The 14118-nt window shown below is 41.4% G+C and overlaps 1 protein-coding gene across 6 annotated transcripts in view; it reads right to left on the bottom strand.

The window, feature by feature from the left end:
- ITSN2 (intersectin 2) overlaps positions 1-10515 on the bottom strand; it is a 78979-nt gene extending 68464 nt beyond the window's left edge. For 2 of the 6 annotated variants that reach the window (XM_079298026.1, XM_079298029.1), the window contains exon 1: positions 10418-10514. The gene's annotated coding sequence lies outside the window, so the exon portion shown is untranslated. Of the gene's footprint in view, positions 1-9900; positions 9926-10121 lie in introns of those variants that run through there. The other 4 variants (XM_079298032.1, XM_079298031.1, XM_079298027.1 and 1 more) reach the window with 4 other exon arrangements.
- Positions 10516-14118: the final 3603 nt, after the last annotated feature.

Raw genomic sequence — 14118 nt, 5'->3', positions numbered from 1 at the left:
TTATCAACACAACATTCTTCAATGTACTTGAAAATTCCCCAAGTTTTCCAAGTCTGGGCTGAACCAGCCTGGTAAATCTCTGCTGGGCATTGCCATGTAGATGAACCAACACCCAAGGTCCAAACACAAGAAGGAACTGCCCAGCAAGTCTGTACTGAGAGTACATTACAGCAGTGTGATGTGATTAAATAATGATTTAGCTCTGTTGTCTCACTATTATGTCTATATGCAGACTCTGTCATATTTTAAATAAATTCTAAACTTGAGGGTAACAAAATCCTCCTACGGTAATCTTTACAAACAGAGAAAACTATGACCTTATGGAAGCAATTAAAAATCATAAATGGGACTTTTACAGGATTTTGTATCTCAGCAACATTGGGAACACATTCTTATCCCTCTGCACAGATCCACATCATTCAGACACCAGGACTACACTAAACACAGATACTTCTCCAGTGACCTGTTCTCAATTGTACCAAGAAGTAAAAAAGGAAGAATAAAAATATTGCTGCACTATAATTTCCCCTCATTTTTTTTAAAGAAGGAGGAAACAGTCCAGTAAACTTGAATTCTATTGAAAAACTATTAAACTATTGAAATTTAAATCACACATTTTTCACAACTTTGTGAAAAGAATCCTTCCCAAAGAATAGAGCTTGCCTCAAGTATTCTGTCCTCTGCATTTCTTCAGCACATCCCCAAGGCTTGGAGATTATGCATATATTAGAGCTAAAATCAGCTTATTTTCACAAATTGCAAACAAAGTTGCTGCAATCATCATCTATAAATATTACAAAAGTGTAAAAGCACCTTAAGCCTTTAGGACACAAGTGTGAACCACTTATTTACCAAGGGGAATTTCAGCAAAATATTCTCACTTTAAGAGAAACTTACACTTCTTTAGAATGATTCTGATAACTTTTAATCATTAATGGAGGTGAAAGCTGAAATTTCCAAGGACCTTTTTTACACAATGCATTACACAATGCCACATATAAATGTTCACTGCAGAAAGAAAATAAAAATCAAGAAAATACTGTAACCAGTGTCCCAAAGAGATTATATGGATGAAATCATGGCCATTACCACCACAGCATTTCACAGAAAATTGTTTCTGCAAAGCACATCTAGAAGATGTGCTTGGTGAACTCAGTCATCAGTTGTAATAAACTGTGGCAGACAGCACAAAATCCACAGTGTAACAACAGGATCAAACATCCTTATGAACACTGTAGATGACATTAAGTCCTGCTGCCATTTAGGGTGAAAACAGGAAAACTTGGATCTTCCATTTAAACAGCAGAACAGCAAGTTCTTGTAAACAAGCCATCTGACTAGCTCCAATCTCTAAAGCACTAATTGTTTTCACAAACTGACCTGCCAGACTGTGACTTCTGTTCCCCCACTCAGTGTTCATTATAGTTGATACAAGTGGAGAAAAGAAATGAAGAGATTGCAAGAAGCAGGGAGCACATCAGGACCATGCTGAAAGCATTAGAAAACATTAGAGCTGGGCAGAATGCAGGAGAAGGGAAAAAAGCTTTTTGTTTTCTCTATTTTAGGCATATTGCCATTTTTTGAAGGGCAGCCTTACCACAATCTTTTTTAATATTTATACTTGAATCAATTTTTTTTTCAGAACATTTCTCAGAAAAACCACAGTCACATAGTTTTAGCAGGAATGAAGGTCTGGTGCACCAGGCTCTGTCTGGAAGAAAGCAAATACCATGAAAGCAGCATGTGTGGTTACACTATTACTCTTTTCCTTTTCTCCTTGGCAGGAGAAGATATATTGATGTATAAGAATTTCACTGGAAGAGCCAATTAACAAGGACAGAGACTGCAGCACTAGTTACCTGATTTACTCTTTGCAACACCTTTAGATCTGGACAACACAAAGACAACTCATATTTGCAAAGCAGTGACCCTGTAATAGCCCATGTAGTTGTTTCCTGCTTTTCTGGAGTACTCTCTTAAAAATGAGAGAATAAGAAGCATTAGTAATGCATTATAAAGCAGCACAGACTAGAACTTCTCTTTGTTCAAGACATACTGGTATAAGAGTTTACTGACAAAAGGAAAAAAAAAAAAAGAAAAACATCTCAAAATTGTGGCAGGCCAAGCATTTATCTCCTTTATACAGTACAGTTATACAAAGCCACATGGCCTTTTCAAAATGCACTGTGGCCAGCTTACAAAGTCCACCCACTCTGATAGCAGATGAATGACATCAGTGACAAAACGGAGGAGTTGACTGTGGGTAGCACATTGCTGGCTCTTCCTGCTCCCCCTGCTACTGTAGATAACAGCACTGAGAGCCTTAGTTAATATTCTGATATTAAAAAAAAAAAACTAACCAATATTAAACTTTCATACCTTATTTCTTAAGGTATGGAGCCCTTTCCTTGCTCGTTGTGAAACTTCCTACCCAATATGAGTGTCCAGAGGAGGCAAGGAGGCTGGAGAGGGGCTGGAACACAAACCCTGTGAGGAATGGCTGGGGGAGCTGGGGGTGTTCAGCCTGGAGAAAAGGAGACTCAGGGCTGCCCTTATCACTCTCTACAGCTCCCTGAAAGGTGGCTGGGCTCAGGTGAGGGTTGGTCTCTTTCTCCAAGCAGCAAATGACAGAATGAGAGGACACAGTCTCAGGCTGAGCCAGGGCAGATCCAGGTTGGATTTCGGGAAAAAGTATTTCACGGAAAGAACATAAAGTGCTAGAATGGTCTGACCAGGGAGGTGGTGGAGTCACCATCCCTGGATGTGTTTAAAAAAAGACTGGATGTGACATCAGTGCCATGGCTTGGTTGAGGTGTTAGGGCATGGGTTGGACTCTATGATCTTGGTGGTCTCCTCCAAACTAGTGATTCTGTGATCCCGACAGAACACAAAAAGCATTTTTGTGACAAACACCCTTCTGCCCACCTTGCCTGACTAATAGGTTTTCTGAATATACTGACCATCCAAAATACAAGGATCTCTGTTTCTATTCAAAAAATAGAATTGTGTGGTCACTATTGCTGGGTACACTCTATTTCTTACACAGCTGCTCAGCTGTGAAAGAACCCATTCAAAGTATCAAGACACAGCTCAGCTCTCTCCTCTGTTTCTGGAGATTAAAACTGATCTTTCCTTCCTCCTTCCTAGAAGAAGGTTTCTCTCATTTTATTTTTAATTCTCTGCATTAAGGTAGAGATCCACAGGTCCCTCTCTGTCCATGCCCCTCCAGCTTCAAATCTTCTTTGCAAGGAAGAAATTATTCTGAGGGAGAGAATGGGAATCCCACCTCAGGAAGCTCACTATTTAATTCCCTGGCCCTACTCCCAGGAGACACAAACTTCCTCAGGAAAAGATGGGAATTGAACCCAACTCTGTCACGCCCTGGGAAAATACATTCCCTCACCTGATCCCAGACAGACAGACAGACATCATCACCTCTGCTTGCTTTGCTTAAAAAGAAAATGGAAAAAAAAAAAAAGTAGACTATTTATAAGATGTTTTTTTTTAAAGGCTCTGAGCTTCTGCCTTTGAGAAGTAACTCCAGGCTACATACTGTAACCTTTCCAGAGAGCTGAGTGAGATATGCTTGCTCCTCAAGGGGTGGTAACTTAAAATACTCTTGGGTTGGTTTTTTTTTTTGCTTCCTACTTTCTAATTCACATGACTCCTCATTCCATATGCCTTTTTTTTTTTTTTTTTTTTTTTTTAGATTCTGTTTTAAAACACATCAATTCTCACATCTAATCATTTGCAAGCTTTGTGCAATTACCCTTAAATGCTGTTTGGTGAGGTCCACACACCCTGAAACCTGCAGTTCTCCACTTTCACACTGTAACTCCTAATTCATGCCAATGTGGACTTGGGCAAGACATAAGTATTTGATGAGTTGTCTTCTTTTCATTGTTTTCTTACTTCAGCCATGACTGGAACATGAAAGCATATTACTTTTAAGGTTGTTCATTTAAAATCTTGCCACCTTAGAGAGAAATTCTGAGCTCACTCCGGTCCATCCATCAGAAGCACAAGCAAAATGCTAACAGAGGGGAAAAAAAAAACTAACAGAAGAATTTTTAAGTTTATTTTCTTGTTATGGCAGAAGAGATGCTATTTAACTTGCTGCTCAGCTTTCAGACACAGATAACAGTGCAAAATATTCACAACATCTAATGTGCTGCTATAGCAAAGCATAGAACAAAAGCTATGTGAGCACTCTTCTCTGCTCAGCAGAGAACAATCTTGGACTATCTGTAAAACCAAAGACAGTAAAACATTCAGTGAGACTGGATTTACAATTTAGGTATCTGCTTTCAAACTGGACTGGTGAACAAAACCATTTCAGGCTTAACTTCTCAAAATTGAATGAGATGACAAGCAGAGAGGAGAAAGGCCACAAGAAGCCTTTAAAGCACAGAAATGGTATTTCATCTTTGATGAATCAAAAAACAGGGAAACCTCGTGGGAGAAGAAGCAAAGATTAGCATATGCAGTCAAAACAAAAAAAATTAACTAGGTAGGAGTATATCAGTTGGATAATGAATGGGTAAAAATGCATTCCCCAAAGTGACACAGAAAAGTGTGGGTGTAATGAAGATCCCACCCAGCTGGTTCTGAGCTGGACCCAGGACACTGGCAGCACACAGCACCTCAGCCCCAGCTGAAAACTCCTGCTCTGAATGACCCCACTGGCATCCACAAGTTGCATCCACACTTACATTATCAAGAACCATCCTCCAAATCATCTGGTTGAAATGTGGTCTCTTAAACCTTTGGCACAGAGCTCTAGAGCATACAGTAATAATGTTTTGACCACCAAATTGAATTTCATGATCTGGAGATTCAATTATCACCCATGTTAGACCAACATCACAATATCATGTAAAATCTCAAGGGGCAAAAGCATCTCAGTTAGAAAGACACATTCCTACCTTAAAGTCATAAGAGTGTAGTGGAAAAAGCTAGAAAGTTTTAGCTTTTTATTAGTAAAATTCTAGACCTTTGAAAGATAAGACTAAAGTATTATTTAAATATGCTCTGTTATTTTTTAATACATTTATTAGTATAGCCATAATAGGTAATCTTTTTTCACATTCCAATTGTAATATTTTTAGAAACAAAGAAGAGTTAACTCCCATTTCCTGTTCTTCCCTTACTTCATGTGTATGCTGTTGAATCACTAACTGCAGATACAGCTCACGACTGATGCCACAGCATTTCATAAGCTCCACTTGCATCAGCCTCAAACATTTTCACTAGTAGAGCCAGCTCAGAATTACCTGCTACTTCTGAAGCAACAATATCCCATATCAAAGTGTCTCAAGTCAAACTGGCTGCTCTCAGAATCCATGTTCTAAAAAAGCTGTGACTTTTCTGGATCAACCACTCCTTTCCAACTAGCTGTAACTGCCAAAATGTTTAAAAATAGTTCTCAGGTACTTGTCCTCTATTAGGTAATTCCAATACTTTGTGCTGCTACTGTCATCATGTTACATCATTTGAATTTCATGTGTTGTTCTGAAAATAAGAGTTACACAACGCTGTGCTCACCTATATATTAATGTTCAATCCATTATTTTAACTCTAAGATCCAAGTAACCAACCTGGCCAGGCTCTGTTCCTATACTGACAAAGTTATAAATACTCGCAGTTTGAAGAAAAATGATATTTCACCAGCTCCATTTTTATTTTATAATTTTTATGTGACCTAATCCTCACCTTTACAACACTTGGTGCTAATGGCACAACAGTAGCAGAAAAACTAGTTAGTATAGTCCCTGTATCATCTTGCAAAGAGCAATAAAACAATGTATACATAGAAGTAGGGAGAACAAATAACACCTCATAAAATTAAGTCTCCTATTTATTTTCTAAAGATTTATCCTTAAATAAATTTGAGAATTAAAAAACCAACAAAAAACACCATCCACCAAAAACACCACACAAAAACCACCAAAAAATACAAGTGAATTAATGAAAGCAGTAACATTATAGTAACCAAGCAACCAGGATGCCTGAATTCTTAGCTTGCCTTTCTCAGAGTATGAGGCATGAGTAGTTAACTACTCATCAAAGGATGAAATCCATCACCTAACATGAACTAAGCTTAACAGAAGGATCTTGACTGAATATAATATTCATAAAAAACAGGCAACCAGACAGAGAAGGTACAACCAAATTTAGTGCCCTCAAGGAAGAGAAAGACTGCTGTATGTTTGAGTACCTATATTAGACACCAGAGGATCCACATGGGTAAAAGGCACTCTAAATATACTGGCCACAAGAAAAAATTCAACACAGGCTCCCATCTGATCAGACTCAGACATGAATGCCACAGAAAACAAGGCTTCACTACTCACAGCTGGCTTGAAATTTTGGCTTACATTGGTTTGTCACTGGAAGGAACCTGAACTTACCCATAGACATGAATCTCCCAGTTCTATATTGATCAGGATTCAGACATACCATACCAGAGGGAATTCAGCTACCTGCAATATTTGCAACAAAGCATTGGAAAATTTCAGGATCATTTAAAACAGCTGCTTAGCCCTTCCAGAAATCCAACCTGCCACTAAAACATGAGTGCTTCCCTTCAGAATAGTCTGATGTGTCATCTATCACCAACCAGGCAGACAAGAAAAATGCAATTTAAAAAGATGAAATTAAAGGATGATAGTAAGTTTCTAAAGGTGAAAGAAATACAGTAACTACCCTATTGCACTCTGAATCTAAAAGTACACTTTGTGTTAAGTGTTTTACTGACAAGTGATCGTGCTTGAAATAGATCAGTCTGTCACAAAATACAGAAAACTCACCAATTAGCACAATTTTATCTTTGTTATGTTTATAATCACTTAAGACAAAAAAGCCTAAGAAGGGTTACTGACTTCTTCAATCATTCAGCCACATAAAATGAACCTTCCAATCCAACCAACACCCCAAGTTCTGTCAGCCAACTACTGTTCTCATGATTTTCACAGGACTGTCTACATCAAGCTTCACCCCGAAACTTAAAAACATGGCAGGACCCATCATCTAATATCCTTTACCAAGAGATTTAACATTGCAATGAACTGAAAACAATGAGTTATTTGGAAACTCAAAATATCATGAAAACAAGTCAGTAGAATGATTGCATACATATATATGGAACAAATCACAGCCCCAGTGCTGCCAGGAACACTGGCTAATGCCACTGTAAGACCAAACTGTTATTTTTTGGGGTCTTGGTGACTGGTCAAGGATCCTTGTGACTGGAAAAAGGCAAATTGAAGGCTGCTAAGTCTTACTTCAGTCCCCAGAAAGGTTGTAGAGCAAATACTCCTGGGACCCACCTACAGATGCTTGAAGAAGAAAGAGGTGATGGAAAAAGGCCCGTGGCTATTGAGGACAAAACTGACATATCTCATCTTCGAGTTGATTGGCGCTGTGAACAAAGGCACAGCAGCTTGTTTTGACACTGTAAAGGTTTTTAACAATGTCTCCCACAGTATCCTTACTGGTATCCTCACTATACCCCAGAGCCAGACTGGTGGAAGACAGTTTGAAAAAGCTGTCTGCTAAATGGGTGGAAAACCTGCCTGAGAAGCAGACCTGGAGGGCTGTGGTCAGTAGTCCCAAATCCATCTCATTGGAACTAATGATGGAGCTGATATTGTGGCCAGTACTGTTCAATGGGAACTAATGATGGAGCTGATATTGTGGCCAGTACTGTTCAATGGGAACTAATGATGGAGCTGATATTGTGGCCAGTACTGTTCAATGGGAACTAATGATGGAGCTGATATTGTGGCCAGTACTGTTCAATGGGAACTAATGATGGAGCTGATATTGTGGCCAGTACTGTTCAATGGGGCAGCCTGGGCAAGGGGATGGGACTTTGAGCCAGTGTGGGTACCAAACTGGAGAGGGCTGTCCAGTGAGTGTTTGGGACCTCCACCCTCAGAGATAATCCCAACACAACCAGACCTGGCTCTGAGTGACCAGACCTAAGCTGGCCATGCTTTTCAGGTTGGACCAGATGATCTCCAGAAGTCCCTTCAAAACAAATATTGTTCTGTAACCACATTTAAGGTAAATAAAAACAAATGGAAGCAGTTAAAAGCTTCTTTAAAAACTGAGATACTGGAGGTATTTCCTTTCATGTGAAAATAGGCCAGAAATTAACATTACAAATAAAGATGTCCAATTTTTGAACCAGTTTTTAAAAAGACAAAGACAACAGCTCTGGCCTTTAAAAGAAAAATCTCATTAAATGCTTTTTTCACATACTTTGCATGCTGATCAAATTAAACATTTTGAGGCAAAAGCAGACAACCTGTTAGTTAAAAGTTTGTAAGTAAATTATCTCTCAGACTAGAGACATCTGTCTCAATTTGTGACAGGAACTAATCTGGACTACACTGCCTTTCAGGAACTAATCCCACAGCATTTTCCTGACAGATGCTATTTTCAAAGGCTGTAAAGATTTCTGATAACATCCCAAGCAGAGCATGCACATCACCTTTCACTTTCCACATGCTGCCTCATTTTCCTCACCAGCTCCTGACAATCAGCTCAATGAAGAAATACTATCATCTACAGGCTTAGCTTCATTTTTCATAGCTGCTACCTTCCTATGGCATGAAATTAATTCACTTTTCAACATTAAAGAATACGACAGAAATATTTGTAAAATCTTTACTGTAAGTACTGCTGTGCTACAAATCACTGCAATACCTAAGTCCCAATAAATAAAGCCTTCTCAAAAACACAGTTCAAAATCATCTATGTGTCACTTCCACTTTGATCTATCTCATTCTGTCTACAAGAACAGTTAATAAAATAAGTATCCATAAAGCTCTGGTGCTTTGACCAGCGTCTTTGGTAAATAATCCCATTATTTTTATGATTAGCACAAACAGATCTAGGTACCCTATTTTGTTATTGCCACTGCTAAAGGAACATCCTCTTTATTTCTACTACAGTGACAGCTACAGCTCAGCCAGGGAAACGTCCTGTACCCCAGATCTTGTACAGATGGAGGAGAAAAAAGTAAATGCAATTCCCTCAGGATAGCAATTAAAAGGATAAGCATATTCACTTGATCTAATTTAGGCATCTGAATTAGGAGGCTAATCTAACAAAAAATTCTGTTCAACAGAGAGCACGGAGCAGCCTAAACCCACGTCTGCAGGCAGCATGCAGTTCTCTTCAGAACATCACACGGAGCCCAGAGACCGAATTAGGGTTTCCCTAAATACTCAGAGGTACGGCGGTGTGAATGCCCCTCCCAGCTGAGTCAGAATAAAAAAATAGACACAAACAGAACAGGGAGGTAGAGTGGAAAGAAGGTAACAAAAATGAACCAGGCTGGGCAGCAGAACGAAGCCCGGGTAGCTATTTATCCAACTAGTTCCTAGCGCTCATTACCTTCGCGGTGTCACCATCGCAACAGCCGATATAGATGGTTGTTACAAGCAAATTTCAGAGGAATGATAAAAAGTTCTTGAGAGCAAGTAGCAATTTATGGGCCCCCGATGTTACCCACACCACGCTCTGCTCACACACCGAGTTTTCCTGGGCACAGTCCGGCGTGGGAGCTGCGGCCACCGCAGGCCAGCACCAACAGCAAACGAGTTCAAAAAACATCATTTTCCCAAAAGAGCCACGCACACGATCGGGCAGCCTGGACACAGGGGCAAAGAAGCTCGAGACTTCTCATTCCCATGTTTTACATGCGGAATTTCCGACTGATGTTTAAGAGAGCCGCTGCAAGAATAACTCCAAAGAAAGCAGTCAACTATCTTAAAGCACGATCTACTTTCGGGTTCTGTAAAGTGACAGATGTCAAAGCCTCAACTGCCCTGAAAACTATTTACTGTATTCAAAATGGTACCTTAATGTTTAGGGAATCGAATCACGTACCTCAGCCTCATTTTATTTTCTGAATTACGACATGCCGCGGTGAGAAGTCGAAACCAGACCGAGAAAAGCCAGTCTATTTACAGACAGAACAGTTTGCAAACTTTAACTGCAGAAACCAGCTCGGTTCCTCCAAACTCAGGATTTTCACAGTTAACCAGACGGAACAAAATCCCCATCACCAGAAGGAACCGGGCTGTATAAACGCGTCCGAGTCACCTCACCTCGGCAGGGCGCTCCCCTGCTCCGGAGCTGTCTGGGCACGGGCACCGCGATCCGTCCGCCCGCAGCGCTGAGGGAGCGCGGGCAGCGCCGGCAGCGGGAGCCACCGCCGCTACCGCCCAAAGCCCCAGACACCACCCCCACCCAAAAAATGAAAAAAAAAAAAAAATTAAAAAAACCAAACCTAAAAAGATTTAAAAAAATGAAATGGAGCCTAGACTCAGCTAAGGGATAAAATAAAGCGTCGCGGCAGCGGAGCCCGCAGCGCTGCCGCCCGCGCCCCCCGCCCCGCCGGTACCTGTTGCGCTGCCCCGAGAGGCGGCTCCGCCGGGCCGCGGCCCCTGCGCCTCCCGCGGCGCTCGGCCCCACAACATGGCGGCGGGGGCGGGGGAGGAAGCGGGGGCGGGCGCTGCCCGAGGCCGGGCTCCGCCGCGGCCGGGACGGGGCTCTGGAGCCCGGTGGAGGGGTCGCTGTGTGCCGAGCTGCGGCCTCCGTGTCGGGGCTGGGCTCTCCAAACAGAGCCGCGCTCCGGCGTCCAGGCCTGTCGGTGCCTTTGCTATACGGCAACAGCCGCTGCTTAAACACCTGACTGACAGAGGGTTTACCCCGTCCTTGCTCGCCTCCGCCTCGATTCCAACCGCTGCCTCCTCATCGGCTCCATAGGTTACCTTTGCTTTAGCTTTCCGGCTCTATCCCTGTCCTATCTGCACTAGAGGCTGAAAAGCCTCTAAGGCTTTTCATAGTCAGTTCTCCCACCTGGGAGCAGGTGACAGCAGCCTTGGTGCTTTCCATGGGAAGCGTGTCCCGCCGGGATCGCCACACCAGCGCTGAGGCACCAGCAGCTAAACTGGGCTCACGCCAGGCACTGCTCGGTTTCAGGGGTTTATCTTTACAAAAATTTAAAGAATCCTGTAGGACGGCAACACATGAAAAATGCCATAATTTTTAACCACCAAACGTTTTCCTTCTCCAGCGAGGTGATCTCTCTCTGTGCACAGACGATTACAGCGCCTTTCTGCCATGCTTTTGCTGGGTGGATAATTACCTATCACCTTCGTACAGCACAGACTTTTCCACTGACTCATTGTCCCGGGTTCCTAATGAGCCTTTCCAGATTGTTACACCTTTTATCACTCACGGTGATTCCAGAACAGTCACGTTCCTGTGCCCTGCAATGGCCATGGCCACATCCTAGCACTGGGCAGCATTTGTGCTCACACACCTGGTGTCTGCATTTGCTGTTGCAGCTGCCACATTGCACTGGCAGCATTCGTGCATTTACCCCTTGTGACCTCCTCAGCCCTCATCTGATTCACTGCTTTTGAAGATACAACATTCTCCTCCCTCCTACCCAGCCCAAAAACATGCTTTGTATTTTTATCCTATGAACAGACAGCAGCCTCGGCTTTGATGCATAGATATTTGCTGTGTAGGTGGATTAAAACGTGGGGCCCAGGTGGCCTTGGGCTGTTTTGAAGTCATCTGCAGATTTCATGAGCTGTGTTTCATATAATTCCAAATAATTATTTGGGATAACAAAGCAACCCTAAGTCAAAAACAGGCTTCTCTGAAGCCCAATTAAAAAGTCTCTCATCTGACATTTTTCACTTGAATGACTTTCTAACACCTCTTAAAACACAGCCTTTAATCAGTTTAGTACACATACAGCAGTTCTAAATGTGACTTTGTTGTGTTGGCAACACCTCCAGCCTGCTCTGGACTGAAGAAAAGTGCTTGCATCAGGCATAACAGTGCACAGGTTCATAAAGGCCATTGTGGAGAGGATTAAGATAACAATAAATCAGATATACATGTTTCTTCTCGTAAGACAAAATCGATCAGGTTACTGATCGCAGTAGTTAAGGATTGGGAAGGGCAGGGTAAAAATCTATGAAGGAAAGTCTTTAAGAACAGGTTAGACAGTAGTTGGATGAGTTTGGTAAATACAGTTGATCATGCCTTGAACATTGAACTAGGTGACTTTTCAAAGAACCTTACGGTTCCTTTCTCTTGTAATTGATATTACTGCTATGTCCCACAGGCAAATGAACTTGGGTCGTGTCTGTGCTCAACCACTGCCTTTGAGCTATCAAAGTACATAAAGCAGGAACTGTATAAATGATGTTGGGATATTTGATTCTCTAAATATGACAGATGGGGAATGACCTGCTTTATTAATGTAAGATCCCTATAGGAAAGAAGCAATCTACCTCATTTGAGATAACTACACATCTTGTCTAATATCTCCTTTGAGACAAAACTGAAGCCAGGAAAATCACAGAATGGTAGCACAGTTTGGGTTGGAAAGGACCTTCAAGGGTCATCTAATCCAAAACCAAATATATATATGGATATATTCAATTAGAACAGGTTGCTCTGAATTCTATCCAAACTGATATTGAATGTTTGCAGAGATGGAGCATCAACAACCTCCCTGACAGTGTTTTATCCCCTTCATTGTAAAAAAGTCCTTCCTTATATCTAATCTAAATTGATCTTCTTTTGGTTTAAAACCCTTACCCCTTCTCACACTGAAACAGGCCCACTGAAAATACCTTTTCTTCTCTCTCACAGGCCCCTTTAAGTACAGAAAGACCACAAGGTCTCCCTGGAACCTTTTCTTCTCTGGGATGAACAATCCCAACTTGCTCAGCTTTGCTTCATACCAGAGGTGCTCCAGCTCTCTCAGCATCTTCATGGTCTGAACTGGACTCACTCTAACAGGACCATGTGTTTCTTGTGCTAAAGACCCCAGAGCTGGATGCCCAGTGGGGTCTTAAACTCACCTCTTTTTGACCTGTTACCAGGGGAGGAATGAGTTGTAGGGAATTAAAAATTCAGCTGACTCCCTAGCAGGACAACCTGGTATAAAAAATTAGCACATCAGAGCTTTATGTGTTCTGATTCTGCACAAATTCAATGCATCTACATGATCACAATGAACTGGAGCTGATCAGAAATACTAGAAGAATAAATATCTGTAAGATTAATTAATTATCAGGAAGAGAAGAAGGACTCACAACCTGCAGTGCAGACACATTTGCATGCAGCAGCCCCTCAAGTCACTCCTCCTTGGAAATGGAGTATGTAGACATACAATGTTTAGTGTCAGCTATAAAAAAATGCATCATTGAAGTAAAGTTGAACTCTTACTCAACCTAAGGGTCTTATAGAGATGTTTTATTAGTACTTTTAGAGGCACAAACTAGTATTACATCTTTAAAATGGAAAATGAAATTAGTTTCCACTTGAAGTTTGACTACTGCTTGAAGTAGGTTTAAAACAAAAGCACTACTTTTATGAAGGTGGAGTTTCTACAGGCACTGTTGCAAATAGTGCCTTTGGGCATCTCAGGGTTTGGAAAGAGTGCTTTTCACAAGCTTCAACACGTGTTTTTGGGGGCTGATGTCAAATACCAGGTGAAATAAAAGTCCCTTCTGGTGACAGTAGCCTTCTAGAAATGAGTAGACAGTGGCAAAAACCCTTAAAACTGCAGGAATTAATTAGTTTGTTTCAAAAACCCATTAAAGTAGAAGAAATTGCTTAATAATAACTGATAATAGAAAAGGGACCTGAAAGGAGAAGAAACCAGTGGTATGACAAGATAGAGGCTTGTTCCAGACATAGGGGCAGGGTTGCAGCACAACAGCTACTCAGAGGAGAGCAATTAAGATGAAAGATGTGGGAGGAGCAGAAAAGAAGCAGGGTTTACTACAAGTAATGTTTCATCCTCTAGGATTGTTATGGTATCATTTATTATCCTGGGCTTCTAGTGGGAGGTGTCCTTGCAGGGAGATTGGAACTAGATGATCTTTGAGGTCAAACTCAATCCATTCTATGATTCTATGATCTCCTTGTCATGTCTGAGCCAAAACCAACATACAACACCAAATCCTAACAAGATATAATGAAGATAGAGAAAATATTACTATTACTAGTGATTCAATTTTCACATTAAGGCTTTATTTTCTGATCATTATCTGTACTCTGTCCTCAGTT

Source organism: Erithacus rubecula, assembly GCF_903797595.1.
Source record: "Erithacus rubecula genome assembly, chromosome: 2".
Classification (NCBI taxonomy): domain Eukaryota; kingdom Metazoa; phylum Chordata; class Aves; order Passeriformes; family Muscicapidae; genus Erithacus; species Erithacus rubecula.
The sequence above is the reverse complement of the archived record's forward strand: the minus strand, read 5'-3'. Positions and strand labels throughout refer to the sequence as shown.